The sequence below is a fragment of the Pecten maximus genome, chromosome 2 (assembly GCF_902652985.1).
Source record: "Pecten maximus chromosome 2, xPecMax1.1, whole genome shotgun sequence".
Classification (NCBI taxonomy): domain Eukaryota; kingdom Metazoa; phylum Mollusca; class Bivalvia; order Pectinida; family Pectinidae; genus Pecten; species Pecten maximus.
The window spans coordinates 7,273,668-7,290,943 of NC_047016.1; positions in this window are offsets into that span (position 1 = coordinate 7,273,668).

Sequence of the window (17,276 nt, forward strand, 5' to 3'; positions counted from 1 at the left end):
ATGGTAGTTAATTCGATACGCAACACGCGTAAACTACAAAACAATCTAGTAACGTGTGCCTGTTAAGTCCTCCTGTAAATATGTAAATAGAGCATAGACAACCTAATTATGACACTGCTCGTGATAATGAGATATATACTTCAATATGAGTCAGACAAAATATTCATGCTTGCTTTAAAGTCATTGGTAAATTGTACACCTATGGAGCAATAATATACATGACTGTTTTAGGCAAATGAAAATGACATCCCTATTGGTTATTTGTGTGCATTTTTACTTTAAAAAAATAGAGCTAATGCTGTCACCCCGGCGTCCGCGTCGGCGTCGGCGTCGGCGTCGGCGTCCCACCACAAAACTTTAAAGTTTTTAGGATCAGTTTCTGGAAAGCTTCTAAGTCCAAAAGTATACACCTCACACCCTCGTAATTTGGTTTATACATTCATTAGAAGTGTAGCAGTAATGTTATGGCAAAATAATGCAGAAAAAATTGTGATTTTTGTCGCATTTTACCATTTTGTGAACAAAAATCCACTTTAAAGTTTTTGGGATAATTCTAAAATTATGATCTCACACCCTTCTTATTTGGTTTATGCATTCATTAGATGTCCAGAAGTGAGGTTATATCAAAATCATGCAAAAAAAATGTGTTCTTTTTTGGCATTTTACCATTTAGTGGACTTATTTTTTTGGCACAAAAAGCCTCTTTAAAGATTTTTGGGGTAAGTTTCGGAAAGTCTGTAGGTCCACACCCTTCTTATTTGGTTTATACATCCATTAGAGGTCTAGGAGCGATATTATGTGACGTACACTTTCAAAATGACATGCTTATACATACATAAAAAAATGAATGCATAGTGTGATTGCTACGGCCGGTGAGCTTTCGCAATCATTGATTGCACTTGTTTTAACTTGTGATTTCAAAATTTCAGAATAAATCAAAGCTGCATGATTAAATACACGACCTCTCAAAGGCAATTATTTGTTTTGCTGTATAGCGATGTACGGACACACCTCAGTGCTAATAATCTGTACGCTTTAAGACATAGGAAGATATCGGACACCTATATCATTTTGCTGTCCTAGCAGAATGTGGCCATTTCTTATAGAAATGTTACCCAGTGAAGTGATACCGTGTCAAGGCTATGGTCATGAATCAGGTACATATATCTCCTATCGCAATTTTCATCTGACATTGAAGAATGCGAAGACAATCGAGTATGAGCCAAGGACAGGACAACCGCATGCTGAAATATAGAATATAGGCAACATGATATTCCGATACAAGATACAGAATCGTGTCGGCATGACATAATGTGTAATTGGATAACGAATGGTGAACATGTTGCGACTTATTATTTTAGTAATAGAGGAATTGATGTGTCAACTCCTTGTCTTCTCTATACTTATTACAAACAAACAAAACGACAAAAATACACATTTGTCATGCCAGCCTGTCAGAATCTGAACAATCTTACCTACATAAATGGCCACTGTGCATATAATGTCCTTGAGAATTACACCATGTCTCTAATATTTAAGTTATTGATGAGTGTAGCATCGTGATGATGTAACTGTTAACATGTAGCGTCATGACCTGATAGAAATAAGAACGAGAGCCACCAAGTATCACGTATATATAATGTAACTGTTTACATGTAGCGTCATGGCCTGATAGAAATAAGAACGAGAGCCACCAAGTATCACGTATATATAATGTAACTGTTTACATGTAGCGTCATGTCCTGATAGAAATAAGAACGAGAGCCACCAAGTATCACGTATATATAATGTAACTGTTAACATGTAGCGTCATGGCCTGATAGAAATAAGAACGAGAGCCACCAAGTATCACGTATATATAATGTAACTGTTAACATGTAGCGTCATGACCTGATAGAAATAAGAACGAGAGCCACCAAGTATCACGTATATATATTGTAACTGTTAACATGTAGCGTCATGGCCTGATAGAAATAAGAACGAGAGCCACCAAGTATCACGTATATATATTGTAACTGTTAACATGTAGCGTCATGGCCTGATAGAAATAAGAACGAGAGCCACTAAGTATCACGTATATATAATGTAACTGTTAACATGTAGCGTCATGGCCTGATAGAAATAAGAACGAGAGCCACCAAGTATCACGTATATATAATGTAACTGTTAACATGTAGCGTCATGTACTGATAGAAATAAGAACGAGAGCCACCAAGTATCACGTATATATAATGTGACTGTTAACATGTAGCGTCATGGCCTGATAGAAATAAGAACGAGAGCCACCAAGTATCACGTGTATATAATGTAACTGTTAACATGTAGCGTCATGTACTGATAGAAATAAGAACGAGAGCCACCAACTATCACGTATATATAATGTGACAACTGAAAAGTAACTGATAAGTTGTTATTGTTCCAATGGGGTTATTGTCCACCTAGTACATTTAATTGCTCGAAAACTGAATTTGTTTGTTTATACAAGATTTAATGTACTCTCAACAGCAAGAGATGTCTAAGGGCTAGTCATTACTAAAGTTAATACTATCGTTCATCAAAACTACATCTTCATAATAAACAAGATACAGTCAAACCTCGAGGATTCGAACTTCGATGATTCGAATTTTTCGCTGTATCGAGCTTTTTGCTTGGTCCCGAATTTCCTCACTATATAACGCTGCTAATGAACCTATGTATGATTCGAATTTTTACAAATCGAGGTTTTCGATGTATCGAACTTTTTTCATGGCCCGTTAGCTATGATATTATAGGTTATTGGCATCTCATGATTCGAACAAAAAATGTACCTGTACTGACCACTGGACAGGTGTTTGTCTTGACCCCCGCGGCAAGATTTCACACCTCTCCTCCAAATGCCCCGACTGAAAATAGGGAAAACTATAGCGTGTGTTGTCACTCCCGATCATTGGGTTAATTAATAATCAGACCCAACTGATAGATAAATGGTGTATTTAGAAGCCATGACATTTAATCACTCCGGTATAGCATACCGGTAGTCGTCTTTGATGATCTCCGCCGCCATTGAAATCAGCGGTCGGTGAGTAAATTTTATGGAACAGTCAAACAATTTTAAACACAAACAATTAGCCGTGTCTTCACTCATATTCAAAGTATCACGTTTCGAACTTATACATAAATATCCATGTAGGCCTAAATCGATTATTTGTCCTTTAATCATGCATTCTCCAAATGATCGGCATTCCGTATTGTATTGTATTCCGTATATGCACATAACGTAAACACATGTGTCTTTAGCAGAAAAGCCTAACGTTAGTGTACTTATTTTGCTTTTATCAGTAAAATGTGATATAAGTGTTTTGTAACCGATACATAGTTTGTTTGATTAATAAAATGCTTAGGTATAATTGATGAAAAGTATTTTCATTTTGTTGTGTTTGAGGTAAATTAATAAACTTTTTGATGTGAGACTGACAGGCGACGATCGACACGAAGACACCGAGGACATGTAACGTTAACATATATGGTCATTATCAAGAAAACATCGATCTATTGTCAACCATGAATGATTAGAAGTCCCGTAAGATAACTTGTGTAACCAATTTTACAAAGCCCAATGTATAATGTTTCATTAAATTAAATCATCTGGTTCAATAGGAGTTACATGTTCAGCAGGAATTTTTTTATTTGATAGTTAATTTTCATATACAGTAAAGATTGTTTTTTTTTCTTTATGGATCAAATCAAGAAAAAACATACATTGAAAATATAATAGCATGATCCATAATATGTTAACTCGTATCATGAAATATTTGACACAAGATACTGGTATTCGACCGCTATTCTATTGCACGAGACCGAAGTCCGAGTTCAAAAGAACATCGGTCGATTACCAGTAACGAGGGTCAAATATTCTGGACTATTGCACAGACACCCAACTTGTTTTATTACATAATCACTAAACCACACTTAGAATTACTTAAATCTCGACTTTCCTGTAGGCCTAGAAGTCACCATGACTGTCGTCAGGCAGTGTTGACTTTTGCCTGGTATTATCCAGAATCTTCCGAGAGATATTGCGAAACTTCTTGACCGTTGGAAGTCGGTCAGAGCAAGATGTCTGTCAACTCTCGACACAATTCTTATGAAAGTGGGATTAGGTCATGTAATGCACAATTATCTACTGTTAATGTTAAAAGTACAGTATACATGCATCAGGAAACGAAAGCACATGTATATAACATAAAGTAATAGAACGAAAGTGAGTGTTGTACTGTAGAAAGGGGGAAGGATGGAGGGGTGCAATGTTTTTGATGATTATATATAATGTATGATATTTCTTGTGTAACTCCTGTTCGTTGTTTTCTTTGTTTACATAGTGAGTCTGCCTTACCCAAAATTGTGTGCATAAGCATTTTGGATTTCATGTTGATCATTTTTCTGTAGAAACGTATGTTCATGTCGGACAAAAAAAGAATACCGACATAAAAACATAATTCTTGTTCAAAATCGACAAAACGAATGCAAACTACTGGTTTGTACGAAGACCCTGGTGTTTCGAGAGGGTGTGCACATTCTTCGACGACAATCGTCATACAAATCCATGTTAAGTTATATCTCAAAATGAGAACTAAGGTAATGGTTTGGTTTGGTTTATTTTGTTTAACGTCCTATTAACAGCCAGGGTCATTTAAGGACGGCCTCCCGTGCGTGAGACATGTATGCGTGTGGCGAGTGCGTATGCGTGTGACAAGTGCGTATGTGTGTGTTGGGAGGCTGTGGTATGTTCGTGGTAAGTCTCCTTGTACTGATCTGTATTCTGTGTCTTTTGATGCTGTATTTTAGGCCAGTATTACTGGGACAGATATTTATCGGTAGTGGGATGGGTATAACGTACGGCGGTCCGGCCGCTATGTCAGCTGCCTGGTTTCCGCCAAAAGAGCGCGCCACAGCCACATCTATTGCCGTTATGTGTACATACTTTGGCTATGGGATCGCCTATATTATCCGTATGTATTAATTATCATTCTAAATAAGATAGGGAAAGGATCATTTTGACGTTTTATTAATTGTATTGGAATCTAAAATGTCCTTAAATAAATCTTTCCATATTTATTTTGCATTGATATATTGCCCATCGACAATAAGCTCATTTTAGAGCACAATTCTCCACAAACATGTACATTTAGTAATGCTTAATTTGTCTCTAGCTGACCAAACTTTCGGAACATTTCTCGATTTTTCATGATACGTGTGATATTATAAAAGAGAGCCTTAATAATTCATTGTTATGATAGCTTTACAGGGAATCTAATATGTTATGTTTTTCTTCATAGATCCCATGTTTGTATCAACACCGATATTTGGCGAGAATGTATCCGCAAACCAAAATCTGAACCAAACGTAAGCAATTCTTTTATCCTTTTTCGTTGAAAAAATCATGAAAAAACAAGGAAAGAAACAGACAAAAACAAATAAAACAGATAAAAAAATCAAATAAAATAAAAAATAAATAAATAAATAACAAAATAATAAAAAAAAACCCCAACGTAATGAAAGATAAATTTCGCAAATTCACACGCACGATCCTTGCTAGTCAGACTGAGTTAATTGTCAACTTTTAACAGATCAATACTATGTCACATATATCAGTAAGGCTACATTTCCGATAATCGTACAATCATAAATTGACTTGATTCGTGAATAATTACAATCCTCATGAACCAATAATCCACCACCATTGAACACATGAAAAGTTTTTGCTTTGAGCTAATCCTACAATGTATGTCATCTCAGAAATAGAATAACTATACCTTTACCATATCTTTGAGACATACAAGTTTCCCCTTTCATATTGAAATTAGTGAAACAAATACCCCTTCGTTGTCTTTTACAGTATAAATCTAAAGTGGGAGAAACTAATTCGGCAAAACGGAGTCGGTTTTCAAATAAAATAGGATAATGATATGATATTAAATTCGAATTTGATATACATGCTAGTAGAACACGCATATGATATAGCTATAACATTCATATAATTTTGCTACAACGCTCATATGATATAACTACAACATTCATATGATATTACTACATCATTCATATAATTTTACTATAATTCATATGATATAGCTACAACAATACTTATATGGTATTACTACAATACTTATATGGTATTACTACAACACTCATATGATATTTCTAATATAGCTATAACATTCATATAATTTTGCTACAACACTCATATGATGTTATTACAATACTCATATGATATTACATCAACACGGATACCATATAACTACAACAAGCATATCATATAACTATATCATGCATATGATATGACATATTTCACACAATCCGTAAAGTTGCTTTACCAATGGTGTTTTACATACAAATCAATGCTTTATGTAATCAACTATAGTTGTAAACAGTCGTTTTGATTTCCATCTGAATTACAGCAAACTCGCGAACACAACTGACCTTAGTGTCGCCACTTACTTGACCAATGGTAGTACTGGTAATGTTGGTATGTATCCGTATATAGTATAAACTATGTATGGTCAGATGTGTTGTTCTATGATTGATATTGCCACGGATCGACATATAATAATGTATTCAATTGCACATTACGTACTCGTGTGATCTAGATTGAGAACTATCCTTCTCTTTGGTGTATTCGACAGTTAGGCTTTTATCCCAACCATGAATGTCCCTCAGTGGTCTTAATGTTTTTGGGTTGATTTCAGTTCTGTTTATATGGACAATACATATAAATCTACCGCTTTGAAATCAATTGTAGTTCACACATAGTGACGATAACAAATGAAAAGAAATGTATATAACCTTTGTAATGAAAGCAGTGAAATCAGGTATAGTGATACTCTAGGTAATACCATGGGGTTATGTTTAATTAAACTGATGTTTGCATCCACTACATGGTTAACGACTTTGGCACATTTGCTGTATATGTACACATCTCCGAAACACTGCCCGATAATAAGCGGTTCTTGTGTGGCGTGACTAGCTTCGACACTTAATCAGAAGTGTGTTCGAAAGCAGTAAGACTTTGTTATTTAATTCCACGTCCCGACGATCTCTATACAAATGAAAGTACGTCACAGAAAATATAGCAATTGGTGAGGTATCTGCATACATTGTGAAAGCATTTGAATGATGTTTAAAACGTCTTAGGGTTTAAACAAGGACAATTTCGTTACCATATCTTCATGCCTTATATAATACCCATCTCCATCAACAGAATGTTAACCGTTATGATAAAACGCCCAAGATAATATCAAGCATTTCCAACTTTAAGCGAATTCACAGTCCTTTATTGAATCCATAGTCCTTTATTGAATCCATAGTCCTTTATTGAATCCATAGTCCTTTATTGAATCCATAGTCCTTTATTGAATCCACAGTCCTTTATTGAATCCACAGTCCTTTATTGAATCCATAGTCCTTTATTGAATCCACAGTCCTTTATTGAATCCACAGTCCTTTATTGAATCCACAGTCCTTTATTGAATTCACAGTCCTTATTGAATCCACAGTCCTTTATTGAATCCATAGTCCTTATTGAATCCACAGTTCTTTATTGAATCCATAGTCCTTTATTGAATTCACAGTCCTTATTGAATCCACAGTCCTTTATTGAATTCACAGTCCTTTATTGAATTCACAGTCCTTTATTGAATCCATAGTCCTTTATTGAATTCACAGTCCTTTATTGAATCCACAGTCCTTTATTGAATCCATAGTCCTTTATTGAATTCACAGTCCTTATTGAATCCACAGTCCTTTATTGAATCCACAGTCCTTTATTGAATCCACAGTCCTTTATTGAATCCACAGTCCTTTATTGAATCCACAGTCCTTTATTGAATTCACAGTCCTTTATTGAATCCACAGTCCTTTATTGAATCCACAGTCCTTTATTGAATCCACAGTCCTTTATTGAATCCACAGTCCTTTATTGAATCCATAGTCCTTTATTTTATTACCATATAGTTCAAACATGTCCCATCTAAACATGGATGGGGCGAAGATGACAGCCGGTTTTTAGAAAACTCACTACCGCCCCAAAATAACGTCGCCCACTAACACAAGGACTTCTGGAAGCTTCATTTTGTAGATTATATTATATTTTAAGAATAAACACAGCTGATTCTGAAATGTTAAAGTCTGCTTTTATTTTCTCATAAAACGGCGATCATTCGACTCCTTATTATCGTAAAACATGTACATATGTTTAAATGTTAGCAATATCTTCTTTTTGTATTTCAGCATTGGACAAAGACATAATACAGAATGAAACAATGACTTTGATGTATATAGGTGCATTTTCAATGTATTTCTTAATCTTCAGTATTATATACTGCGTATAATTTTATTTAGAGGTTGGTTTAAATAAAATTCATTTGAGCCTAATTGTATAAGATTAAAGAAATAAATTTGATATCTTGTGATTCGTTATTATTTGTTTCGGCCCAGTTTAATTTCCATACATTCTCCTATGGGTTTTCACACCTTTGGACATACTTTTGAACCAACAATATAATGTACGTTATATATTAAGACTTATTATTAGAATATTTGGATCATATAGACAAGAACAGTGTTAATTCAAACGTTACGTGTCTGATTTTAGAGACAGGGATCGCAGCAGCGTTCATGATTGTGGCAGTGGCTCTAGTTCCAAAGGCCCCTCCCACACCACCTTCTAAAAGTGCCAACGCAATCCGGATGGGATACACCAAAGTGTTTCTACATGTCATTAGGTAGAGTTTTATTTAAGTCTACCTCAAATTCAATGAAAAATCCGAAGGTTATTTTATCTAACATATGCTTTGATTATCGGAGTGTTCCATAACGGGCTTTCATAGTTAGGCTTACGTTTTTATTGGAGCGTCGTGAGGCGTTCGGACATTTGTATAAAGTAAATTAATGATTGTATCTCTAGCTAAATATGTGCAATATTGACAATATTAGCAATCTTGCGTGCAGACGTAATTGGTATGGGAAAGTGTTCACGCACTTTTTGAGAAACCATTCAGATGTTATAACTTCGTATGAAAATAAGACATTTGAGAGCAAATTTCGTTGATCTTTTGTGCATGATTTTACTTTTTCTGTTGTACATTAGGAATGTTTTTTTTGTGCCTGCTCGTTTGTTTTACCGGTGTGGTGGTTGGCATGTATGCCACGTGGGTGTCCATATTTGAAATAACGTTCGGTCACCTTGGTGTTACTCAGGTAACAACAATAAATGCTTTGATGTTAGATATATTGTCGTTAATGATACAATAATTATGATACCCACATAATACCAGATCTATTGTCGTTAATGATACAGTAAGGAATGATACCCACAAATAGTATCGACTTTGTTGATTTTGTTCTTATATATTTCATAATAATGGTCTTGAAAATTCCATTATAGACAATGGTTATAGCTCATGGACATATATCACTAGTTTAGTCGTCTTCGGTATTGTAACTGATGTCCAAGGTTCCCTTGCATGTGTTTTATATATTATAACTAACATTAGCTTTTTAAAAACAAACTGACGTACGTACTACTTTGTTCAAGTGTCGAAAAAAATAAATTGCTGTAGTATACCTTGAAATAAAATAGTGAAGATTTATTAGTTATAGACATTTGATGGTTTACATTGTGATAAGTTAATCATACATGGTACGGCGGTGGCAGACGGTCAAATTCTATATACCGAGTCCTTATGGTTTTGTTATATTCTGTACAGAAAGAAGCAGGGTGGCTTGGATTTGCTAGTCTCGTAGCCAGCAGTGTCGTGGGATTTATATGTGCAAAGTGAGATTTCTTACGATCTGCATTGTTCTGTTCATAGAATCCCGTTTTGTAAAAATTCTTACATACCTTATCTTACGTACATAAAGTGTTTGATAATAGTGTGATAACATTGAAATACGTTACCCTCTTCAATAGTAATGCCCATTAAATAGATACAGAAATGGATACATTTCCCGCAGCCTTGTTTTCCTTGGCTTGTTGAGTATTTTATAAAGATACACCAGACGTGTATTCGAACTACGTCTACATTTACATTAGGATTTCAAATGATGATTGACTTTTGAATGTATACTTTATTTAGGTTTTCTGACGTGTGCGCTCGGAGGTTGAAGACGATCTTGATAATCATGTTGGTTATCGCTAGTTTCATGTACCTGTGGGTTTCCTTGTTATGTAGTCAGTACATCGACTACAGTAAAGGTAATACCAATCATACATAACAACACGTATAGATACAACCAGATATGATATCATGTTTTGAAGCGTTTAGATAAAGTACGGCTTTAGGTGATAATTTCAGACTATATACATCTTATACCATTACGCGGTAATTGTTATCTAGGAAGCCCGATATACATCGATGTTGATGATAATGACATATATTTACGACGTCGATTGGAATCGTATGCATTACTGCAAATCTATCACATAACAATTCTATGACACCATTTTGACATCATTTTGACCTGCTCTACGTCGCGGAATCGGCTAACGCATGTGATAAGGAATCAAGTTCCTCTGGTAAATCTAAATGCCGGGAAAGTCTTCCCGAGTTAACCTAAATAGACACAAGGAGGTTCGAAAGACGATCCCGGAGATGTCAATACAGGTATTGATTAAACTGTTTTTCGGAAATATTAGAACAGAATAAAATTAGCCGGACTTTCAGAGAAATATTGGAACATAATAGAATAAAGCATGTTTCTAACCTCATGTATATATGACAGATGGATAGACACATGCCTTACATTATTGGCATTTAAACACATTCGTCAATCATCTAGATGATCGCATAGCGTGTGGTAAGATATGAAATAACAGGGAACGTGAAGCTCAATTTAGAGGTGGGAGTTTGTAACATACAAGTATTATAAAAAACAGAAGAATAATACTCCTTTTCAAATATTTTAGATTTTTAATACATTTTCTAATTTATTTTTATCAAGAAATATAGTCAATACTTTAACAAATGATTCCTCTTATCTCTTTCGCAGATGTTCAAGAATGTTCATGAAATGCGTAGTATTGCCTATATGCGCTTATGATATGTTTTGTTTCAGAACAACTGTACGTGTCGACAATCCTAGCCTGTGCTTTCCTCAATGGCTGTGTACCTTTACTTTATGAACAAATATGTAATGCTGCCTTCCCTATCCCAGAGGGAATCATCGTTGGAATATCAGCCATTGTAACAACTCTGGCGGGCGTTCTGTATACACTACCACTCTCCCTCATTGTGTTCAAAGGTGATTTAACTGTCGTATCCATAAAGAATTACTACAAAATAGAAAATATGAACGAGTAATCAAATGATAACAAAATAGTCTGGCTATGCTTTTAATATGATGTGTATTAAAATCAATGTGTTCTTTAATTGAAGTATATAAATGTGTATGGCATTTCGAAACATTGCATTTTTTAAAAGAAATATGGTAGCGGGTATTTTCCTGAAATCAAGTTATCCTATATCTTTGAAAGTCTTCTTTTAATACCAGTCATTTGGGAAGCACTTTACTGTCAAAGAGAATTATACAAGTTAATGATTTTACTGGTGATGAATATAATAGCAGGGCTGATAAAACCTGAATTCTAACCTTTGAGTATTGGTTAAGTGATTAGGTAGTCTCGTCAACTAAAGTTATCAGCAAATCTTTATTTTTCAATGAGTGTTTGTCCCAGCACTATTTGCATTTGCATCTAATTAAATGTAAATGGTCTGTTCTGCATTTTAAACGCTTTTATCCGAAAAATGAAAATATGTGAACAATTTGCTGTCGGCTGAGTGTACAAGATGTATGGTACAATTTTCCCAAATTTATTTTTGTGCTTCTGGATGTTGGATTCCTGGCTTTACTGAGTGTCCATAGCAAACTTTATGGTCTAGAGATGTTAATGATGCCTATATTTTCATTGTATTTCAAACATTTATCTAAAAAAATTGTCAACTGCACTTAAATATTTTGAATGAATCAAATTTGTTTTAGAGATCGTCGCTGATTACTTTTGTAATCGAACATTTATTTTACATTTCTTATTTTGCATTAGAATTGTTTTGATACATGTATTTCAGATAACTCCTGGCTGGAGTGGTCAATACTGGTAGTGTGTGTTGTCGGATGTATTGTTATGTTAATCACTCCTCAGAGGAACGGACGGGCCGATCTGGAAGTGTCCATCCGTGTTAACAAGACCGTTCATTACGAACGACTCGGAACAGAACATCAAGTCTTACTCGTGGCTCCAGAAAAGAAAGTTCCAGAAAACGCTTAATATACAGATTTAACATTAACCATCACAAAACCGATATGTATCTAAAACCATCTCCATTGAGCTGTTAATTAGATTCATTTGGAGGGTTAGGTTAAGAACCCTAACCCATCGGTTTTTATTGTCTATCTTATCACACTTAATTTATAAAATGCTCACTGTTGATTTGTTGTAAATCTTTAGCTCGACTTTTGTTATTTAATATGGACAATTTAATTTTGTTTTTATATTTGAATGCATTGCTTACTTTCCTTTTTTCACCTGCTTTTAAACATATGGAAGGTTTTATATTTTATTGTTTAATAAAAACGTATAACTTGAAAGTGATATAGTAATTTGTTTATATTATTTTGTCGTGCTGTGTCAACTCTGTTTCTTCTCATAATATGCAATTACGAATTTTGTCAAAGTCTGTATGACAAAGAACATATATTACGCTCGTGCTCACAAAACTCCACTATCAATGATGTCTGTGTTAGTATGCGCACATCTTTACCTACATTTGTCAAATAGTTGACTATTTCCGTTTTCTTTGGTTACACTACATGAATGTAAAACATACAGGTTTTTCCTGGAAAAGTGTAAATATTAAACAGTGTATAGAGTATATTGTACACATTTTACTGGCATTAAGTGTTACATTTTGCTTCGAATTCATTACTAGACCAAGCTTGAGTACGTTTGGTGTGGTATTGTTTATCGTCAGACAACAGCTAATTAAGGTAACTTCAGGGAGGTCTCGATTTAAGCGGGATCCATTCGTTTGGTGAGAGTTTTTGTGTTTTTGGAGGCTGTAGCATCTTCGTTTTTGAAGATAACGCGGAATTCGATGCCGACTTTATACATGTAGTACTAACCCACTGAAATATAATGCCAAAGACATACAGAGTTGGCGAAATATTTGTCGAACTCACAAAATCCGAGCGATAAGCTGGAGTAGAAATTGCCACGAGACAGAGCTCCAGAGCCTTTCTCACCTGGGCGAACGCTCAACTAATTAAGGCCAAACGTGAGGCAGGGTGAAGGGAGACATTGGCTGTTTCATGCTACATTGATTTTTGCCCACGGGCCAAATAAATGACAAGGTTGTACGTTTAGTCAAAATAACATTCATTTAATTTAAGTTATCATTTTCGTTAGTGATATTTACTGCAAATCATGGATGCATTTAAGCAACAAAAAATATCTATTAAAAAAATAACACCATCTTAAATCTCCCCCCCCCCCCCCCCCCCCCTCCCAAAAATAAAATAAAGAAAAAACAATTAATTTTTAAGCCATGTTCACTTTTACGGCATTGGTACTACTTCCGATTCTTGTACACCCAAAATATTATGCAATTATTTGAACCATCATGAATATATATCGTGAAAATTTTAGAAAATTTGAAAAGCGGTAAAGTTGTCATATATACAACAATCTGCAGGGATGTAATTTTTCAAAATAGCCCTGCAGGTTGGGCGTAAGAATTGTACATGTTGCCCCCATAGCATGATCGTAAGAGGCGACTAAATTTCGGATCTTATCTTTTCTTTTCTTTCTTAGCAACTGTCTTCTTCCGAATGACTCCCTTGAATGCCACTCTTTTGGCCTTTAGTTGAGCGTTCGCCCCTGTGAGGAAGGCTTTGAGTTCTGTCCCCTGTGCAAGAATACCAGTGACCTGAAAAAGGAATTATAAGAAATATCATTTTGTGGTTAGGTAAATATTGGATAAACAATTCTTGTAGTAACTTAAAATATAAGTGAACTTGAAAATAAAAACGCCCTTGTTCAAATTGTAACCAGTGAGGACGATGAGACATGCTATGAGTTTATATTTTATTGTTCGGTCAGAGCCCACAGGGAGACGGCGTGTGTTGGAAGTATGTCCGTTCACCCGGATATGTATTACGTTTACAAGTAAATGTTGGACAGGTGGCGGAGAAAGGAGAATCTGTGGTCTAGCCAATCGCACACTCGCATGCTCACCTGTGTATATATCTTACACATACCGGTAACCCCATGACCCCAATATATTCATATATACCAGGTTACAAAAAGGAAACGAAAAATAGGGATTTTGTCGTCTGCAATATATGTCAGTAATACAGCTGTGACCGATTCCGTCAGAATGTTTTACGTTGGCCGGACTTAACCTGCACACAATACTATATATAGCAGCATATTGAGGCTTTCACTGAATTGGGAGTGCACTATAAGAGTCTGACCATCTGGACCACCTCCCGAGACTCCAACTGGTCCAGTTTCCATCACTTGTTTCTCGCAACCGCTTGATGTCTATGCAGTATTATAATAACTATGCAGTTATCATAAACAAAAACATTCATGTAATATCTTAGATTGACAAAAAGACAACAAAATGTTTTTAGAATTAAAAAGATACAAAACCAATAATTTTATCTGAAAACTTTGTTTACTGTTGTCGCCATTGGCGCCCCTGTACCGCCACCCAGAGCTTCCAGTTTAACGATTTGTATAAGTTAATTTATTTTTGAAATGCTTTACGAAATACCGTCGTTACCAAGTGTAGGTTAGCGCACCAAGTAAAATATGTAATTAACAAAGTATAAATGCACTTCGATGCAGGTACCGAAATAAACCAACAATTCTGAAATGGAAATCAGAGTTAATTATAATGTAAACTGTGTAGTATGTACATACGTTAGTATATATTTTAATCAGCGGGAATGTAAGGCATGGTAGTTATGTACTGCATGTTTTTGAAATGAGCGAGAATTTTACATTGACTGGTTTAAAAGGGCAGGCCATGAGGTCCGAAAGTAAATTGTAAGGGCGTTAGTATTCTGAAAGAACGGGTTAAAACTAACCCTAACCCTAACCTTTCACTTCACACGACTTCTATGACTACGAAATACAATGATTGTTAATCGAAAAGTCATTGACACAAATACCATAATCAGTGAGGCCTACAGTTATTGGTATTTGATATCACAGTGATAATGATCTCGCTATTAAACTATGGGATCGATTAATAATTTATTTCAGCGGTGTGCTAGAGTGTTAACACTTTCTCTCAACTAACATATGGCTCTCTAGTTCCAAAAGCGATCTGAAGCAAATTTAGTCGAAACGCAATGAACTTTTACGTATGACTTTTTTATTGGACAAATCATGTATGCCTCCATGGGATAGATATTATTCAATTGCATTCGCCAAATATTGCAGCAGACCAACCTTTGTGCCAAGTAATCCTATTATATTAGGACATACACATTGTTTAGCATTAGGTTTTTCGGAATGCATAGGAAACATAAAGAATACATGCTCGTGCTTTGGTAAATGAGTATTTGTAAGTTGTATGGCATTATCTTGAAGCACCCTATATATAATATAACAACTGATCTTTTTATATATACTAAGTATCACATGTATCGACGAGAAATAATTAATGTCGATTGTTACACAGCATGTACCCGAACGTTTGAGAGCGATAATTAATTGGTCGCAGTACATATACATACATTAGTTTTAACTTCTAGTATGTAATGATGTTACCAGCATATTGTGTTTGTGTTGTGTTTTGTTTTTTGTTTTAATTTGATTTATGTACCATGGTATTTGTATTTCATGTTGTCACCTACAATATCTATTTTCGTATTGTATATATAGTGCAGAAGTACATGTATATTGAAGTATAAAGAAGTACAGTGTTACTTAGTTTAACTCCATACATTTCATCCTATTAAATGCGTTGAATTAAAAATGGAGCAAGATGTGTTTATGACATATAGTTCCGTGATCAAGGCTAAGCAATAAGAATATTAAGACTAAAGTATAAATAAATGAAAATATCAGTGTGCATGCTTTTGATCTTCATTATACGACACAGAAACTAATTAAAAGAAGCAGAAAAAGACATTGAACAATATCCATATGTTCAGTTAATGACATGGTCCATTATTAGATGATACAAAATTAAAAACACGGTCTATTGGATATGATACGGATGTTGAACGAAACATACGTAGACTTAACAATATCTAAGTCGAACAAAATATAAAGATAGTTTCATATTTGTAGAAAGACTCAAGCTGTGTTTACATGGATGAATATGGGGTATTCTTATATTATATGAGTGCTTTTTAATCAAGAGTAAAAGTGCGTTTGTGCACGTACGGGAGTAAATGTGTGTTTAGGTACGTACGGGAGTAAATGTGTGTTTAGGGTACGTACGGGAGTAAATGTGTGTTAGGGTACGTACGGGAGTAAATGTGTGTTTAGGTACGTACGGGAGTAAATGTGTGTTTAGGTACGTACGGGAGTAAATGTGTGTTAGGGTACGTACGGGAGTAAATGTGTGTTAGGGTACGTACGGGAGTAAATGTGTGTTAGGTACGTACGGGAGTAAATGTGTGTTAGGGTACGTACGGGAGTAAATGTGTGTTTAGGTACGTACGGGAGTAAATGTGTGTTTGGGTACATACGGGAGTAAATGTGTGTTTATGTACGTACGGGAGTAAATGTGTGTTAGGGTACGTACGGGAGTAAATGTGTTTTAGGTACGTACGGGAGTAAATGTGTGTTAGGGTACATACGGGAGTAAATGTGTGTTTAGGTACGTACGGGAGTAAATGTGTGTTAGGGTACGTACGGGAGTAAATGTGTGTTTGGGTACGTACGGGAGTAAATGTGTGTTTGGGTACGTACGGGAGTAAATGTTTGTTTGGGTACGTACGGGAGTAAATGTGTGTTAGGTACGTACGGGAGTATATTTGTGTTTGGGTAAGTACGGGAGTAAATGTGTGTTTAGGTACGTACGGGAGTAAATGTGTGTTTGGGTACGTACGGGAGTATATTTGTGTTTAGGTAAGTACGGGAGTAAATGTGTGTTTAGGTACATACGGGAGTAAATGTGTGTTTGGGTACATACGGGAGTAAATGTGTGTTTGGGTATGTACGGGAGTAAATGTGTGTTTAAATTTGGGTAAGTACGGGAGTAAATGTGTGTTTTGGTAAGTAC